This window comes from Capsicum annuum, chromosome 3, assembly GCF_002878395.1.
Source record: "Capsicum annuum cultivar UCD-10X-F1 chromosome 3, UCD10Xv1.1, whole genome shotgun sequence".
In the NCBI taxonomy this organism is placed as follows: domain Eukaryota; kingdom Viridiplantae; phylum Streptophyta; class Magnoliopsida; order Solanales; family Solanaceae; genus Capsicum; species Capsicum annuum.
Window position 1 is genome coordinate 195724598 of NC_061113.1, and position 21065 is coordinate 195745662.

Consider the following 21065-nt stretch of genomic DNA (forward strand, 5'->3'; position numbering starts at 1 on the left):
CTTAGACTTTAAGGACTGATTGAGCCCGATTTATTCCCCATTTGTTCTCAACTTTTGAGCACACATTCCTTGTCCTTTGAGAGACCTCGTGACGAATTCAATTTTGGATTCTATTTATGGGACTCGCAGGCCCAATTTTACCTAAATTTTGACCCATCTTTTTATACAACAATATCGGTCTCATTTTACTCATATTGACGTGCAAGTTGTTATTATGATAGTGTGATGGTAATATTCTAGTGTGGAGAAAAGTTGGAAAATTTGTGGATGATTCAAGACTTGTGGTTTAGGCATCGAGTTAGGCTTTGGTCTACTTTTCTCCATGAGATGATGTATATTATATATTGTATGCTCAATACAGATGATAGAACATATTAATGACCAGTGTATCATGATTTAGCCTAATTAAGGAGTTTTGGGATAGAAAGGTAACCTGACCTTAGGATGAATTACTTGTTATAGCTATAGAATCCTATCACCCTAGATTATAAACATGTTGACTATAGTTTGATGCTAAAGGTCCTTTAATATAAGATTTACTATTTGACTTAGTGAATAAAACCACAGTTTCCTAAATTATAATATTACTATTATGCTAGTTATATATTGTTGGACCCGTGGTTGTGGTTACAATACAAGTTGTACTCCAGGTGAGTATTCTATCCTTATAAAAGAAGTGGCTTTAGTCTATATATGGTTAGATGCTTATCATGGTATTGTTTGGATATCCGTAGTAGCATGCATACTTGTACGTGCATTCATTATTACTCAATGGTACGATTCCAACTAAAATTATGATTTTACTATTATTTTCTAAAAAGGGTTTATTCCTACTTTTCACTTTTAAAATGGATTATTTTATAACGGAAACCATACTACCTTATTTAATGATTTATGAGCCTTTTATCTAAAGATAATATTTTGTAAATTAGACCAAGTTTATCCACTCATTTACCATTACTGCTTACTTAGATCGAGAGAGATTCCGACCCTTTCTATGCTATTAGGTAGATTTAGTCCCAAAGTTGATCTCGGGCAAGGGATTTCAGACTTACAATATTTTTGTCATGGTTTGAGTCTGTGCACTTATTATATATATACGTTTTTCCAATACTGGATGTATTAGATTGATCATGATTATTATTAGAAGTATTGGATCGGGGCCAGGAAGTGTACAAAGATATTCCCAAATCCCCTAGGGTCCCCTTCATCTGTGAGCCACAGTTCCAGAGAAGAGAGTTTGTCGTAGGTCCTGTCTTTGTGAGTTGTTGATCTGGAGAAGGTGTATACACTTGGTACATTATGGCTCTCGGATCAGATATGGTACAATGGATTTACTTTTCATTCATTCATTTATATGCATTTCCTATCACCAGTATATTGTTTGGTACTTATATTTATCGGCCTTATCTAGGGTTGTATAGGTATAAGCTATTATTGTTATTTATTGAGTGTTTGATTGGACCTTTCGGATTTATGGGGGCTCTATTAGGTATTGCTTTTTCAGAATAGTTAGTTATTGTTGTTATTTTGATTAGTTTGGGACAGGATGATTATAGACTGGTCACCAAGATTGTCTGTATGATTCTAATTTGTTGATAGTTATCTCATGGTTAGTCCTTATGGTTAGGTAGTCTTATTATGCTAGCACTAGTTTTTTCCTACTTGATTAGAATGTCTTGAGATGTTAGGTTGGCTATATATTTATGGTATCATCATATATCCCTCTCTTCCTTAACCATTCATGTCATATATGTATCCTTGGCTTTTTATTTTATATATAACTTTCCTTCACTCTTCCTTTGTGTATCGACTAGTGATGTATGGTATTGAACTTTAGACTTTGTTTACTCTTAGTATAGGATAAGTTTATCCTTATTGCTCCCTTAGCGTTATCATGTTTAGTTTTTAGTAGTTGCCTATAGCTTATATTCCTACTTACATTATTATGCTTGCATTATCTTTAGAGCTCAATCGGTTGATGTCTACTGAGTACCACGTGTTTGGTACTCATACTACATTTGCAGCATAAAAATCATAGTACGAGTTTTTGATTTTATTGTTTGCATCATGCGGAGCAGCTATGGATCGAAGACTTGAAGGGGGCAATACAAATAACGCTTTTCCCCGTAGATAACTTTTAAAGAAACTTAAAGCATCCGATATTTGATATGATTAGAATCCATTGATCAACTAGAATTTTTCTATAGTCACAATAAACCACCATCTTTTTTCTTACAAAAATCTTCGGTAGAAAAAATCTTAGCTCATCCATCCACGTCACTAGGTCATACAACTCACCGAATATATCTCCTGTACAAATTGGTAAGAATATCCAATCATCATCATATTTACTATGGGTATCTCTCCTCATCTTCATTATTACTATTCCATTCACTAGACTCAACATCATTACTCTCCTGGACACTACTATCCTCATCATCCTCTATTTTAGCCATGATCTATTTTTGAGTTAGATTCAGGTTCTTTATCTACAATTTTCTTACTTTTGGAACTTTTGGATACTTCTTTAGCTTTACTTTTCCTACTTCTAAAAATAGTAGAAGCAGTCCCTTTAATGGATTTTCTAACTTTACCCATATTTAATGATCTACAAGCAAAAATAAATCTGTCATACCCAATCTTTCAACCGCTAGTCTATTAACAAAAATACAGAAATCTCAAATGAAACAAGAAAAATAAATATCAATTATTCCAGAAATCGACAATCGGTAGGCAGCAATACCATTAAAGTGAACGAAAATTCAAAAGAAAATCAAAATTGATAGGCGGCATAAACATAAATATTCAAAAAATTTATATGTATTATCCAAAGCAAAATTCTATAGATGATGTGAAATCAAGCAATTGAACTAAAGACAAGTAAGATTTTCACTATTAAGCATATTAAAATTTTTAGTAAAACCTAAGGTTCGGTACACTAAATCGCAGCACAAATAAATATCCTTATAAAGCTAAAAATGATCAGAATAATGATTAAACTTACCTGAGTATGTAAGAATGAGAGCTTTGAACTTGGAAAATATAGGGGTTGCACCACACAGTAGGGGACTAGGTCCCTCAAAGTCAATCTCAGGCAAGAGCACAGTAAAGTAACAACGAGGTGCTACAAAACTAAAGGCTTTGCAGGAAATAAAAAACACAAAGATTTAACTAAACCCCCTTGCTCATGGAAGGAAAAAACACAGCTTTCCCTCAGAAGAACCAAGGAAATCAACTATAATAAACCTTTCGATTATATACATGATTTCAGCCTAAATCTAGGCTCCTTTTGCTTGTAATAACTCTACTACAAGCTCATCTTGGCAAATCTTCCAAGGATCCTCAAAACCTAGTTAAGTATAACCAGCAGCAAGATTAGGAAACTCTACCTAAGAACTTTTCTCAACAAAAAAGAACACTACTCTTATAACTTGAGTAGTTCGATTACAAATCAAATTTCACTCAAGACACTCTCTAATTTAGAAAATAAAAATAAGAACTTAAGCTAAACATGGTTTTTTCCTTTTTCCCCTCTTCTCTTTTTGAATTTGCAAAAAACTATTTGATGAAGAAGCATCATTTTCTTTTATAGCTGAGTGATGATTAGGGTTAAAATATCATTCGACCAGGTGTCCTATTCAGTACAAGCAGCACCTGCAAGTTTTTTACACAAGAGGACAAAAGTATGCAAACACGCGTGCCAGCTGTACTATACCATGAACATCCAGGAACCTGGTCCCTTGCACTTAGCTACTCATCATCAAAACTACGTATAGAGATTTTCCCCTTTTTTGATGATAAAAAACAACCATAAATTTTTGGGTACATCCATCATATTTAATCAGTATGATTACCACTCTGAAGATGAATGTTCCCCCTATCATCATGTGTTTATCATCTTGCAACACAGGGACCTAGGCCCTTGTTGTCATTTGCAACAAAAACTCTTATTTGCTTCCCCTTGTCACTGTGCCTTATCATTCACTTGCCTCGTCCTTCCTTGAAGCACTATAATTAATATACCATAATATATGCCACACATTTTTTTCTTAGCTCATTACATAGTACCTAGTCCCTACATATCACAGTGATCACACCTGGTACTTACACATTAATTCAGTATTACCTCTTTTTGCATCATTGAAAAGGATTAACATTAAACCAAGAGTAAAGATAAGTACAGGCTAATTAACTTATGGCCACTGAGGTAACACTAACATGAAGAACAAGTTAAAAAATTAAAACAGATGAGGCCCATAAACAGAAATTCATTCATGATTAATTAGAATAAGTACCATTTTAATATATCAAAAACAAATTAAAAAACTATTGTTTGAAATTCCTACTATAAGAATAGGAACTAAAAACTAACACAAAATTGAACAAGTAAGATAGAACTCAAGTAGAGGGAGGCTTTGGGGAGAGGGTTTTAGCAACATATTTATTCTAGTAGCCTCAGCAGCATGAGCATCCACTACTATTTGGTAAGGCTTTTTACTTTTGCATTTAGGCCTTGAAATTCACTAGTAAGTTCTGCCACCTGGACCTTGCACTTGGTATTTTCTGCTACAAGTTCTTCACAGGCACCTGGTCTCTCTGAGGACAACTTCTGATGTTGTGGTTTCAGATGCATTATTTTAGTATCCTATGTTGCTAACATGATCTTTAACTCCTTTATTTATTTGTTCAGGATTTCTTGAGCATCCAACAATTTTGATACTTAGGATATAGTTCCCACCTTCCCTTCAATGTACTCATTCTCAACTAGTATTGTCAGACTGAACTTTTGTTTGATTGTTCCTGGGGTTCCCTTTGTCCCAATTATTCTATGGTATCAAAAACCTTTTTTATAAATACCTATAAGTCATACCATGTTCCCTTCTTTCTCATAAATTACATTTTTCATATGCTCAATAATAAGAGCAAGTAAGCTTATCAAATTAAACTTACTTAAACATTCTATCAAAAACAGGTCAACACCAGAGGCAATGGTCCTTTTATCTAATCTTGGTAACAGAACCTTGTTGATGAACTCAAACATTAGATGAACAGCAGCTATAGAAGTTCCACCCACTTTTGAGGCTTCAATCATAAATTTAGTAGTAGGTTGCTCTTTCACAACAGATTTTACTTCCATAATAGGTACTTCTAAAATCCTTTCTAATGCTTCTTCATCTAGATGGATAGTCTTTCCTTTCACCTGGGCATTTAGGCTTAGCCCATCTTATGAGAATTTCATGGTATAGTAAAACTCTCTAACTTCATTTTTAGACACCATTGGAGCTGATTCTTCAGGTAAGTGAAGCCAACCTTGATGTTTCACATATTCTACCAATTCCATCATCCCTGGTTTCTCATAGATCCTTGGATCAAGCACTCTCCCAGTCAGTACTTTCTTGGTTTCCAAAACAACATTCCTTGCTTCTCTAGGGACAACCTTCTTTTCTTTATCTTTCCTTCTTCTTTTTGATTCATTTCTTGGTTCTTCCACTTTATCAGTTTTTCTCTTTGTGGGACCAGGTCCCTTAAAGACTTTCTTTCTTTTGACAACAATATACTTTTTTTGCTTACAATAGGACTGTCAAACTTTGGACCATAGGACCTGGTTCTCTCAGTAACATGAACTTCTTGTATTTTCTTCTTAGTTGCAATAATAATATCAATGTAAGTATCATCATCTTCTCCAACCTCCACTACTTCAACATTTTCCTCCTTTACTATGACAGCTTTCTTGAGTCTTTTAGTGGTAGAAGACTTATTTTCTTTCATGGCATCTGCTAGTAATTTTGTTAATATCCCCGAGTGGAATAGGATCTATTGCCTTGTACACCAGTGTCAATCATTTTTCCTTTTCTTTTATTACCCTTTAGTCTATTCATTTACCAACTCACAAGGTGATTATCCTCATCTTTTTCATCTTCCTCATTTGGAGGAAATACCACTTCTTCATTCCTAGTCTCTGTACTCTTTTCTCTTACAAATTTCTCCTCAATACTTACAGAGCCTTTGTTTGGGTCACAAGAAAGTAAAAGCAGATTCTCAACTTACAAGATTATGCTTCTAAGAGGATCAATTTTCTTTCCAGGAATTTCATCATCACACAGTTGCGCAAAGATGGATTTTTTTCTCAGATCCACTAGAGTAATCAGGTACTAGATAGTTTTCAGATTTTTTAGAACCTAATAATTCTTCAAAATAAATGGGAATTTACTAGACATTAGAGGATTCTAATTCTTTTGTGGAGGGAAAAATTTCTAGTGTAGAAAGCTCTTATTCAATTGGAGAGTCGAGGCCTTGATTCAAATCTTCCAAGGTTAACTCAGCAAGAACTTTAATAGATACAGGATTGGCAATAGTAATTTGTTCACTTATGGTTTCAAGAATTTCAAGAGTAGGACTAATAGGTAAAGTACTTTGTGACTTTTGAGAATAATCAGAGGATAATTCTTTCATGTGTTTGAAAAAGATGGAATTTCTGCCATTTTCATATTTTGAGAAAGGAAAGGAAAGAACCGGTTTAGTATAGGAAGAAAATAATGTTCTAAGTTAATTGATAAGAGAATAAGAGGAATTTGACATTTAAGAGATACCTTTTTAAATAGATGTGTCTAACGACAACGGTGTCACTCTTCACATTTGAACCAAATTGACAGCTTTTGTTCATATTGGATAGGACATGTGGCCTTTCTAGATAGAAATTTTATAAAAAAATTTAAGGCATATTATTTTGGTACTCACCTGATATATAGGACTAGGTCTTTCTCTTTCTTGAGTGAATTTTCAACTTGTGGTTGCTTCGCTATTTTCCTCCAAAGTTTTCCCCATGGGTGTATACATACAAAGATATGATACTGAGTTAGATTAACATGGACCCACTCTATCATGGATACCAATCTCCTTGACATAGATAATTTTGAGGAATGACACAAACTCAGATGTTAGGTCAGGGTATTTTCATCTAACTCAGTCTCAATTTGTTCTTGTAGAATAGGTATAAGGACCAGGTTCCACACTTCACTTTACTCATACTGCCTCAAGTTTCTTCTTTTAGGGTGAATTTATTTGGGACCGGGTCCCTTGAAATCATCTCTTTAAGAATGAGACACTTTCACTTGGAAGTATCTTGAGAGAGAGAATCCGGTCACATCTTCCAATATTGAGATTAGAGCACATACTATCAACAAACTACTCCTAACAGCAATTCCCTTTCTCAAACCTAAAATCATGATCACAAGTTGGATTTGGGAATCCACTTAAGTTTGAGTTCCCAGTAGGGGGATAATAGAGTGATCAAATTCTTCTTAGACCATCTAGGTAGTGATAGCTTTCTCTTCACCTTTTTCAAAGTCTTAAAACCCTTAGGATGTGCACTTTTCTACTAAAAGTATTCAGTATTCTCTAATTTATCCTTAAGCCAGTGCTGACATCTTTCTTTCAAATGTCCATCTCTTTCACAGTGAGTGCCCAAAAATTTATGCCCTTTGCTTCTATCATCATGAACAGCCTTCTCTTTAGACTCAATAGGTGGGACTTTTCCTTGATATCCCATACCCCTACCATCATTAACACCTTGACTAGTCAAGTCAGAAAGGATCAATGAGGAAGTAATCCACTTAAGAGACTTGTTTAACTCTTCTATCAAGCGGACCAGGTCCCTGTCTAACTCTTCATTCTTGTGAAGTGCTGACATATGGTATTTTTGTGAACCTTTCAATTTCTCCTCAAGATCAATTTGAAGCCCTGAGTATTTCTTCTTCTCTTTACCATCTAAATTATTTGCCTTTTTCAGTTGACTCATGCAGTTGAATTTTGTAGAGTTCAATTTAGTGACCATTTCTTCAGTCTCAGATATCTGAAAAGTTAAGGCAATCAACTCATGTTCTTGATTCTCTACTTTCTTATCAGCAGTTAATTCATATACAAAGTTTATCAACACACTAGCAAGAATTTTTATCTTCCTAGCAGTGTAGTCGTCTAGGTTTCCCCTAAGATCAAAGAGTGTTACCTCCTTTTCTTCATCATTCACTGTGTTTGCCAAGAATGCAAAGAAGGAATCATAGATAACTAGATTATCTTCCACTATTAGAATGGAAACATCTCCAGCCTTCTCATCTTCACCTGAATCACTGGAAGAGTCTCCCCATGTTGCCAATAGAAAACACCAGGAACCCGAGATTATTGTTCTTATCATCTCTTTTAAGCATGAAACCATCTCTATAATCTTTGTCTTTCCCAGATTTGGTGGACAAGGCTTCCCAAGTAGCCAACACCTTCTTTACTATACATCTAGAAGCACTTTTCTTCTTGATATTTTAGGATATTGATTCTTCTTTTGCATTGGGTAGTTCATCGTGAATTCTTCATAGCTACTACCTTTTTTCATAGATCTAACAATCCTAGTTTCCAGAAGTCCAATGTTAGTGTCTTCTTCTCCTAAGTCACATTCTAAAGCATTCAAGGTCAGGAATATTTCCCTTTTTGCTTCCTTTGTTTCCACCCCTAGCTCAGTTATAGCAGCCATGATGACCAGAACACTCTACGTATAAACCTTTTAGAGTGAACCTGGCTCTGAAACCAATTGTTGAATCCCTAAGGTGTTGCACCACACAGTAGTGAATAGTTCCCTCAAAGTCAATCTCAGGCAAGAGCATAGTACAACAACAATGAGGTGCTGGAAAACTAAAGGCTTTGTATGAAATAAACAGAACAAAGATTTAACATGGAAACTCCCTTTCTCATGGAAGGAAAAGCAATAGCTTTCCCTCACAAGCATTAAGAAAATCCTCTATAATCAACCCCTTGATTACTAATACGATTTCAACCTAACTCTAGGATTCTTTCACTTGTAATAACTCTACTACAAGCTCATCTTGGCAACTCTGCCAAGGATCCTTAAAACCTAGTTAACTCTAACCAGCAAAAGTTTTAGGCAATACGTATGCACTTCTCTCAACAAAAGAGAACACTACTCTTATAGCATGAGTAGTTCGATTATAAATCAGATCTCACTCAAGACAATCTCAAATTTAGCACACAAAAATAAGGACTTGAACTAAATATGGGTTTATGCCTTTTTCCTCTCTTCTCTCTTTGAATTTGTAAAAAAACATTTAATGAAGAAGCTTTGTTTTTCTTTTATAGCTAAGTGATGTTTGGGCTAAAATATCATTGGAACAGTTGTCCTATTTAGTACCTGCAATTTTGTTAGAAAAGAGGAAAAATAGTATAGACACGCGTGCCAGCTGTACTGTCCCATGAACATCAAGGGACCTGGTCCCTTACAGTTAGCTACTCATCATCAAAACTACATCTAGTAGAAAAGAAGATGGAGTAAAAATTGATGCTTGGAACTCGGCTATGGTTTCAAAGTCGAGAAGAAAAAAGGTTGAGGAGAAAGAAAGTAGTTGGGTTTATTTAATAAATATAAAAAGAGACTTTGATGTTTTTTAGGAATTATATTTGTATCCCCATAGTTTCAGCAATGATAAAAAGGCCCATGGATCCACAACCAGATCCAACTTTTCTCAACTTTTTTCTTTTTCAAACCCACTGTCACGAACCAAATAGTCACGTCATGGCACTTGTCACCTCCTCTGAACAAGTAAGCCAAGTCCAACCTAAGGAACAAGAATTAAAGTTGATCAAAAGCAAAAATATAAGGAATAGAATATATATATATCTATATATATATATATATATATTTATATATATACACACACATATATATAGACACACACATACACACACACACACACACACATATATATATATATACGAGACACAAGTCTCAAAGATACATCCCAAGTCTGGTTGTCATCAATACATGCCTCTAAATAGAGATTGATAACAAAGCAAAGTATCATAAATATGGAAATCTTAAGATAAATAAAGAGAGATTCGGGTAAGTTTGGAGTCCACCAGTACTACCTCAATCTCTTTACCGTCGATTCTAGAAGAAAATAATCTTCAAGATGCTACTCGATCCAATACCTTCACGGGGTGCAGAAAAAAGGGAAAGAGAAGCAAGGATAAGTACAAAACCACATGTAATCACCAAAATCGTCGGTAACTGACCTTAAACTGAAGAAATGGTGAGAACCACCACCCTAACTACCCAATGTTTCCCAAACAATCTATACCCTTCCAAATCAAAGTACTTTATCCTATCAGGATAACCCAACACAACGGTCAATAGGTATATCAAATACGGGGTAGACACACTAATCCAAGTGACTCAACACTATTTTTTTATATTTAATAACAAGGTAAGACATTTATAAAGAACACTCATAAATACAAAATAATAGGCTTAACCAATTATCATTAACCAATACTATGGTATAGCAATAGAAAGAGTGAATATATATAAGGGTGTATCTTATAATACAAAAAGATGCTACCCATCTATCTTTTGTTCAATACACCATCATAGCCCAGGTTTCATAATACCTTAACCTCCCAACCAATATAAGAAGTAATAAGGCAATGTAATGAAATGAAATGAATGCTCAAATACAATATCACAAACAAGGTGTTATCATGGTAATACAACACAAAAGTAAATACTAACAAAATACAAAACCATCTCAAGGAATGTCAATGCAATATAAATGATGTAATGTAAGGTAATGATGATGATAGGATGATTATGAATGGTGAAGGTCATTACATGACTTTCTATATACACCCATTGTGCTCTTAGCGACTAGGTAGGACATACAGGGGGGTTCGTAACTCATATATTTATATAATCTAAATCTCATGTCTAAAATTAACCTTACCAGCACATCCCTCGGTATACACATTTTATAAGGTGTCATATTTTCTTAGAGAAAGCAAAATGTCTTAGTGGTACCAATGCCTCATGAATGCATGTGTGATATGAGGATGTAATGCTCATAACTAATCAGTATGAAGATCAAAATCCATTCAATATGTGTATAATTGAACTTAGAATCAACTTAATGTATTAATTATTCACAATATCAATTTCCACTTTACACCACCAGAATAAATAGTCATGTAGTCATTAATATTATCATCTCCAATCCCTCACTTGGGCATCATTATAATAAATATTCAACTAAACTCTTATATAAGACCTACAATGTCAAGTCAAGCCCCTACTCGGGCATCATAATAGTATATCCTCTCCAATCAAAAGTAATATTCTTATAAGTCCCCACTCGGGCACACGATCATAAATAATTACTCAAGCCATAATGAAGTTCACATAAGCCTCACAAGAAAAACACAAAATAACCAACAATCTCGATAATAATAAATCACGGACTACATAAACCTAACTTATTCCATACATTAAGCCCCAACTATTACAAGTCTATTCATACTTTATATGTTCTTTATGCCTCAATCATTCCATCAATAATGATGATAGTAACATGATAAACCCCTAACAAGGCATTATTGTACAATTATCACAATAAAGTTTGCTAACAAGATTCAACTCTAAAGTAGACGTTCCAATAGCTATTATTTGAGATCACTAGGTTATCTATCTACATTCTACTCTAAGAATAATTGAAAGTAGTAAAACTAACTAATAAAGCCAATAATCTAACTATAATCCATCAAGGACTCCGATACATGCAAATATGATCTCCATTTCACCTAAGCAAGACCCTCAATCCTAAGCTATACATAAAATACAATAAAGAGGCATAAAGTACAAACACTTTGGAAAAAATTAAGGTACATCTAAACTTGCCTTAAATCAAGATCTACCAGACTAAATATAGTCGAAGACTTTAACCGGAAACCTAACTCTCTCGAATCAACACCAAACCCATCCAGTCTAGTCAAACATGTAATCTACAAGTCAAAAAAAAGCTAATGATACCCATATCGATCCTATTTAGGACTGGTCCAAAACGGACCACGAAAATGGATTTGAAAATGAAAGGGGTAAACTCAAAATTTTATTTTAGAAACACGTTACCCATAATCGTAAGAAACTATAGCACAAATCCATGCAAAAACATGTTCAAAATGAGGCCCAAATTGAAGGAAATTATTTTCTAGCTTTATCGACAAAAATTTCAAAAATTAATTGAAAATCAAAAAGGGTAAAAATAGAATTTTATTTGAAAATCATAATCTTCGAGTGAAAAGGACTCCATGGGTGAAAACCCAAGCAATAACGAGAAACAATTGAAGCTTAAATCAAAGAAACACCAAATTTTCAATTTGGGAAAAAACCCCAAAAACCCACTTTTGAAATAATTGATTTAGAAGAATTTAGATGACAAAGTTGGAAGAAAATGATTTAGATTTTCTTACCACCCGATTTTTGGTGCTCTACCTTAACCTATTGACACGTTGCACACTTTGCTACAAACTCTGTGATGTCTTTCTTCATGTCGTTCCACCAGTAGATTTCCCGCAAGTCGCGATACATCTGGGTAGTATCGGAATGAATAGAATAACGCGCACCATGCACCTCACTCATAATCCTCTGCCTTAAATCATCAACACACGGAACATACAACCTATCATACACCCTCAACACACCATCTCCCCCTTTGCAGAAAACCTCAAATTTTTTGTCCTTAACTGACTCCTTCAGTTTGACCAAACTAGGATCCCTATCCTGCTTCTCCTTCACTCATGAAACTAAAGAAGATTTGGAACTACTCTACACTAACGTACTCCCCTCCACTGAATCAAGTAATCTAACACCTAACCTAGTTAAACAATGAACATCATGAGCTAACTCTCTCTTACCTTCCTCAATATCCACAACACTACCCATGGACAATCTGCTAAGGGCATCTGCCACCACATTGGCCTTGCCCGAGTGATACAACACACTTATATCAAAATCTTTCAACAACTCTAACCACCTCCTCTGCCTAAGATTCAACTCCTTCTGGGTAAACATGTACTATAGGCTTTTATGATCAGTAAACACATCAACACGGACACCATAAAGATAGTGTCTCCAAATTTCAAAGAAAAATCCACAGCAGCTAACTCAAGATCATGGGTCGGGTAGTTCTTTTTATGCAGCTTCAACTGTCTAGAGGCATAGGATATAACCTTACCCCTTTGCATCAACACATAAACCAAAACAACTCTAGAAGCATCATAATATACCACAAAACCATCAGTACCATCAGGTAAAGTCAACACAGGGGCTTTAGTGAGCCGAGTCTTCAACTCCTAAAAACTCTTCTCACAGGAATCAAACCACTGGAATTTAACCTTCTTTTGGGTTAATCAAGTCATAGAAGATGTAATGAAAGAGAAAACCTCAACAAAATAATAGTAATAGCCCACTAGACATAAGAAACTTCTAATGTCAGATGGAGAGATAGGTCTAGGCCAATCTCTAACAGCTTTTGTCTTTTGGGGATCAACTCTAATACTGTTGATTAAAACAACATGACCCAGAAAGGCTACAGACCTTAGCCAAAATTCAAACTTACTAAACTTGGCGAACAACTGATGATCCCTAAGAGTTTGCAAGACAATTCTAAGGTGAGTTGCATGGTCATTCTCATCACGGGAGTACACAAGGATATCATCTATGAAGACAATGATGAACATATCAAGGTATTGCTTGAACACTCAATTTATGAGGTCCATGAAGGATGCTGGGGTATTGGTTAGCCCGAAAGACATGACTAGAAACTCAAAGTGACCATAATAGGTTCGGAAAGCTATCTTTGGAATATCACATTCCCTCACTTTAGTTGATGATTGCTGGATCTAAGGTCTATCTTGGAAAAATAACTTGTACCTTGTAACTGATCAAACAGGTCATCAATTCTCAGAAGAGGATACTTATTGTTAACTGTGACCTTGTTTAGTTGATGATAGTCAACGCACATACACAAAGATCTATCTTTCTTCTGCACGAATAAAATAGGTATGCCCCAAGGAGAAATACTAGGTCTAATGAAACCTTTGTCTAAGAGATCTTTTAGTTGCTCCTTCAACTCCTTGAGTTCTAAAGGTTCCATATGATATGGCGGAATAAAAATAAGCTAAGTGTTAGGAAGAAGGTCAATCCCAAAATCTATCTCTCTATTAGGAGGTAGCCCTGGGAGATCTCTGGGAAGATATCGGGAAACTCTTTTACAATATCGACTGACTGAATATTTTGAGTCTCAGACTTAGTGTCCTTGACTCTAACTATGTGATAGATGCAACCCTTGGATATAAGCTTTCTGTCATTGATATAGGAGATAAAATGACTCTTGGGAGATTCTGAACTCCCGAACCACTCAAACACTGGCTCACCAGGGAACTGAAACCTGACCACAAGGTTACAACAATCTATAGATGCATAACAAGAATGAAGCCAATCCATACCTAAAATAATGTCAAAATAAATCATGTCTAACTCTATCAAATCCGCAAGTATGACTCTATGAAGCATAGTAATAGGGTAATTTCTATACACTCATTTAGCAACAATAGACTCTCCGACTAAAGTAGAAACTAGAAAAGGTTCTGAGATCTTTTCGGGACTCATTTTGAAATTCACAACTACAAGTGGGGTCACATAAGAGAGACAAAAGACATGGAGCATACCAGTAACAACATCAGGGGAGTCCTCTTGCTCCCAATGGGGTGGCAAATCATAGAACCTGTTTTGGCACTGACCGCCAGTGGTGCTAGAAGAAGTACCTTGAGCAGGGGAGGGATGGAGTACTGGAGCTGGTGCACTAGCAGCCTATGCCTGAGGTCGGGCATCTCTATTCTCCTATCTAGTATGGGGACAATCTCTAAGTCTGTGGCCTTACTTTCCATAACCAAAACAACCCCTCACATCTCCAAAATACTCCCCAAGGTGATTCCTACCATAATTAACAAAAGAAGGATAACGGGACCTATTACCAATACTGTTCTATGGCCCAGACATGATAGGCCTACTAACTTGCTCTAGCCTACCTCTAGGCATGGGAGCACTAGTTGATGAAGGGACTGGAATAGGTGGACTTCTCTAAAACTGAGGGCGGCTCTCTCCAAGGAACCTAGGCCAGCTAAACTCGTGCTGATCAGATCTAGTCCTCTTGTTACCCCTTAACTTATCTCTCTCTCTAAGCTTATCCACCTCCATCTGTTGGGCATGAGTCATCAACATAGCAAGATCTATACCCTTATGTAATATCACAGCCCTACACTCCTTCAGTACCATCCCTAAAATACTGGTCACAAACTTACTCATACTAGCCCGGGTGTCAGAAATCAAATCAAGAGCATACTTGGCCAACTGATTAAACTTTAAATAGTACTCCTTAACAGTCATGGAGCCCTGTCTCACATTCATGAACTCCTCAATCTTTGCCTCCCTCATCTCAAGTGGAAAGAACTGATCCAAGAAGGCATCTTAAAACACTTGCCAAGTCATAGTAGCAGCATTCTCACCTCTACCTTTCTTCCATGATACAACACAATCATAAGCAATGTATTTCAATCTATAGGATGCCAATAAAACTCTCTCTTCTTTAGAAACCTGCATCACATCAGTGATCTTCCTCACCTCCTCTAAGTACAACAAGGGGTCCTCGTCTGTCTTGGACCTATAGAACTCAGGCGGATTCATCTGCATAAAGTCATGAATCTTAGCTACTAAAACATCACCACATTGCTACTTAGCAACTGAGGACTGGTTATTGGCACTAAAATTTGCGATGACCGCTGCGGCTAACGCCTGAAAGGCCGCCCTAAACTCAGCATGGGACACCATCTCATTCAAGGGATTAATAGGTAGGGGTTGCACAGCATTGTTTCCGTAGACATTCACTCTTCAAGAAGGCATTTTATTGAAAATAGGAAACCATGGATCATTAGGTAAGAGGGACAACTGTAGGCACGATAGAATCTAAAAGAAGAAACAATTTTTTCCTAAAATATCTCATAGCCTCTTGCTCATAGGTGTGGTGTGATACACACTGATGATCAATACTCTACTTGACGCGACTTGTCCGACTCCCTAGGACTCCTTAGAAACCTTAGGATCTGATACTAAGTTTGTAACGACCCAAAATTGCCTCCCGGGATGTCACACGGTGCTTAAGACTACAAGTAGCCCCAAGCAAATCCTTAGAGCTGGTTTCTACACAAAAACACCCAATTCAAGATAAGGATAGACTTAAACACTCGCATAGCCATATCACAAGAAAGGAAATAAGAAAGGATAATTGGTTCATATGACCACAACATAGAGAAATCTCAACAAAACCACAATACTGATCCCTCTCGACATATCACAAGTCTGATACTAGTCTGACAAAGACTCTATGAATCAAAATCTTGAGAGCCATTGGGAAAGGCCCCAACTGACTCAAAATAGATTAAAAATAAAACATAATCTCTCAAGAATAGTAAATAACTGAATATTGGTCCTCGAACCAAAAGGACTCACCACCGTAGAAAATGTAGGCAAGGTCCTCGGAGAATCATGGGTGAGGTTGGGACTAAGCACCTGAACCTACATTATAAGACAATGTAGCACATAAACATATATGTGGATAAGTACTTTGGAATGTACTAAGTATATGGAGGTGCATGCATATGTATAAAGTAGTAATGATATTTTCTTCAATCAAATCATGTATGCATAATAGATGACTCACATAGCTTGAACAAGTATAAAATATGAAACTCATAAGTCATGTAGAATGAAACATTTAACACAATTTCGTGAGTCATCATTATTTAACTTTAAAATTGGAAGCCTTCTCTTACTCTTAATGCCCAAAGGATAAGGGATTTCAAACCACACTTTCAAGTCATGCATATATCTCAAGAGAGTAAAATTTCTTCAATGTTTAACACTTCACAATCATTTAGAAACTCATATACTTGGAATTCAAAATCATAAAACCTGAAAACATACTTGAAGGCATTTCATTCAATTTAGAAAATATCTCATCTCAAATCAATACCTTGATTAGGGAATATCTTTGCAATTCAGCCATTTAGGAAAATAGCTTATAGGGAAGGAAAATAACCATTTAATTTCGAAGTTCGAAAGGCAAGGGAGGTTCTCCTAACCGACATAAACTATGTGAGCTACATGAAGTCCAATATTTTTTCCTCCTAAGGAAGAGACCCCATGTTGGGGAGGAGCGTCATACTCTTGCCAAAGAGTATAACCTAGGTCTAGTGATCACTAAATAAAAATTGGCCTTGGGTCCACATAATAAAATCGGCCTCAAGACTACTCATAATCATAATATAATTAGCCTCAGGCTCACTTCCTACGGTGTCACATAGTTTTTGGGTTAAGAAACCGTAGTAGCTTACCCGCTCAGTGCTTAATACTAGTCCTTTTAGATTACCTGTGCTCATCTCATAAAAATCCACTTTTAGAACTATCTCATGGTTTACCACAAACCCATTAATCAAATCAATAATCTCATGTAGTAAAATAGATTTCAAAGCTTTTGGACCGTTAGGTCAATTCAATTTTCAACCATCTTAAAATACTCAAATCATGGGTTTTTGTAGCATGAGAGTTCATAATTTCATAAGTTTTGAATAGGGCTTACTATCCCATAGTTCAATTTCAAGTTAACGCTTATCAAAAGCATAATATATATCATATAGATTCATAAATCATGTGGAAATTTGGAAATTTAGCAATTCATCTTAAAATCTTAATGTAGTCATATGCTTCAATTTCTCAACATTTCAAATATAAGCTTCTCAAGGAGTAAAGTCATGGGGTTTATCTAGCAATAAAAACTCAAGAAAACATGTAGAAATCATGCTCTTTAATGCTCAATTCATGAGAAATATCAACATAATGCATTCAATAACTATGGGTGAAAACCCCAATTCAAACTCATGTAAAAACCCCATAATTTCAGCAAAATCATGATGTAAATAAACATTTTGGGCACAAGGGTGAAAGGGTTACCCAAGTTCAAAACCCCACATACCTTGAGTTAGAAGCTTTGGATGAACTCTCACTTTTGGAACTCTATTCTTGCTCTAGAATGAGGGTTCTTCAGGCTCTTGAATTGGAAACCTTGAATCTTGACTCAATTTAGAAAGTCCATGGTTGATTCTTAAGATTCTTGCAAGAGGTTTAGACTATTTAGGGTTCTTGTTGAGAGAATACTTGATAAAACCCTTATAGGATGCTTGTAAATAGGTTTAATCTAGTGTTTCCACGATTTTATAGGCTTGGAAAAAGGTCCAAAATGCCCTTTTAAAGGTCTGTGCAAAACTAGAAAAATTGAACTAGAACCCAATTTCGAAGGCCTCCGCGACGCGCCACTAATCGTGTTGGCTCTCTGAAAAATGATAATTGGGAAATTGATAGCCTCCGGGATATGGATGCATGCATTTTCCCACTGGTTGGGATCTGGGACTCCTCCGTAATGCGTAAATATTGTAGAGTACCACTGGAAATTGACAATTGCTAAATGTACCCTCTCCGCGATGCGCTGGGCTCTCAAATGACGCAGTTTTTTACAATGATGACTTAAATTGGCCATAAATTCTTCCCCGAGTGTCCAATTTGGGCAAATCTTACATCGATGGAAAGCTTATCAAATTTACCACATGATAAAAAGTAGAAATAAGGTAAATTATATATGGTTAACATGTTACTCACTTAGAAAGAAACTTCTTAATCTTTTAGGGTCGGAATCATGCCTCACTCGACATGCCCTATGACTCAAACTACGAGGGAACTTTGTGGAGTCTTACAAGTATCCCACTGCTGGGCTAGCATAGCCTCAGGAGGGAGTCCACTAGTGATACTTCTACAGCCCTAGCTTGTAGCTCTTTCTCCCTTCTCTCTACTTCTTCTTTGGATGCTCGCATCGCCCTTTTCATTTCTGCTTTTTCTGCCTTCTTCCTGGCCTTCTTTTCTTATTTTATTTCATCCTTGTAGTTAGATATTTTCCTTTTAACCTTGTCTTTCTTATCACTTTTTTCTTTTGTTTGCTTTACCGGTTCCCTATTGAGGTCAAGTAAGGGAACTTCATCCTCAAACTCATCAGCAACTAGATCCACAGACACCATAAGTTGGTGCTACTGCAATACTCCAATATTAGCTTTTACCTTGTCCAGGTTGATCTAAATAGTGTAAGATATGGAAGGGTTCAAGTACAACCTTAATCCTCTGGTCCACAGCATAGGTAAATTGCTAGGAGAAAAGTTGCACCTGTGCCTCATACCATTTTGTTTGTTTTGCCACTCTCCTAAAATTGAGCAGGTTGAAAGCAAATTTTGTTTGTAAAATAGCAGCTGAAAGGTTTGTTTCATTCTCAAGCACTGAATCTACTCTTGTAGAGCATGTTGGTTGTACAGCTTCAAAATCTTGCACCCCTATATTAGGAGTTGAGCCAGTGCCAGTGACAGTTGGTTGCACTTCAGTAACCCTCACTGGCTCTGTGGCAACCCCTGTTCCCTTGCTTAGCACAAGCCTAGGCTTATTTTCGTCATACCTAATGGGGTTGTGGGTATTCCTGGCTAGAATATCTTGGTCTTTTCCTACAACCTCAGGTACATTGGTCACCTCACACAACTTTGTAATCAGATATGGGAATGGATATGCAGTGTCAGACCTTGATACCCGAATCTTTATCTCCTCAGCAATGATTTCCCCAAATTTTAAGTGAAGATTAGCCATGAGGCTCGTGACTAACACTGCTCTATCACCACCAAGAATATTATCTCCAACTATAGGCATCAACCAGGTGCATACTACACCCTACCAGAACCTTGCCTCTTGAGTCAGGGAGGCCTTGAATATTATTTTATTTGGGTTAGTCAACCATTCCGATTCTCTTTCTGCTATGAGGTTGGCTAACCAAGGATACTATTTGTCATGATCCTTTAATTGAGAGTAAAATGTTGGTGAAATGGCCTGAGGAGTGAAGTCGGGACCATGAAGGAATCTGTTGATGGTTCTTTCTGAGATATTTACCATTACACCCCTCACTAAAACTTTCTCCAACAAGGGCTGATCTGCTGCTTTTTCCCCTTGCTTATACATCTTCTCCAAGTTAGCCTGGTAGTTCGCATAAAACTCCCAAACTAGTGCAGGTCAAAATGAATCATTTCCTTTTGTAGTCCATGCCAAGGCGTAGTCTTGGAATATCTGCTCCATTGAAGGATATATGCTCAACCTGGTAGTAATGATTCTCATTTCTTCAAAAATTGTCCTTTTAATAGATCTTCTTTGAGTTCTGAGAAGCCCATCGTAGAAAATCTTTTTTTCCCCGAGAATTTTACATATAGCATTTTCTCGGACACCGAGGTTCTTGCATTTGATCAGATTTCCCCGTATAAGAGAATCTTCATCAACTTGTTGTTCAGAAAAAGGGGACACAGATGATGGTTTCTCTAAATTAGGTTGCTCAAAATTTGGTTGATCTGAATCAGGTTGCTCCAAATCTGGTTATTCAGAGGTTGTCTGCTCCGTAGGTGTATATTCAGATGTTGATGGTTCCTTAGATTCACTTTCTTCACTCACCTCCTCAGCTTGTGGAGGTGGTGAAGGTATTTTTGGACTCTTTTTCTTTCTTTGCCTTATGAGTTGTGGCTGTTCATATTCATATCAGACTCATCAAAGAGTCTCCGAGGCATATCCCCTTAGTCACCTTCTTTGCTAGTTTGGATCCTTTTCCCTCGGGTGCTATTCTAAAATCAATAGCAGAAGAAAACAATTATTCAGTACCCAAGATCACATAATACAAGAAATTAAATCATTGAAGTTCCACATCCCTCAAAAGGGGTTTATTAGTGCTTTAGATCAAAGTTCTGATGACATGGTCTGAGAAGTCATCCCATCTATGATAGCTTATTAGCTATGTCATTGTCCTTAAGCAGAATAGGCTCACTTTCCTCAATTTGTGATGACATGGTCTGATAAGCCATCATATTTGGGATTATTTATCAGACATGTCATCAGCCTTAAACAGAACTAACATAATTTTATCAACTGGTGACGACATGACCTGATAAGCTATCACATTTGTGATAACTTATTTGACATGTCATCAACCTCAAACAAAATCGATCAACTTTTTCAAACTTGTGACGACATGTTTGATAACATTTCACGATAG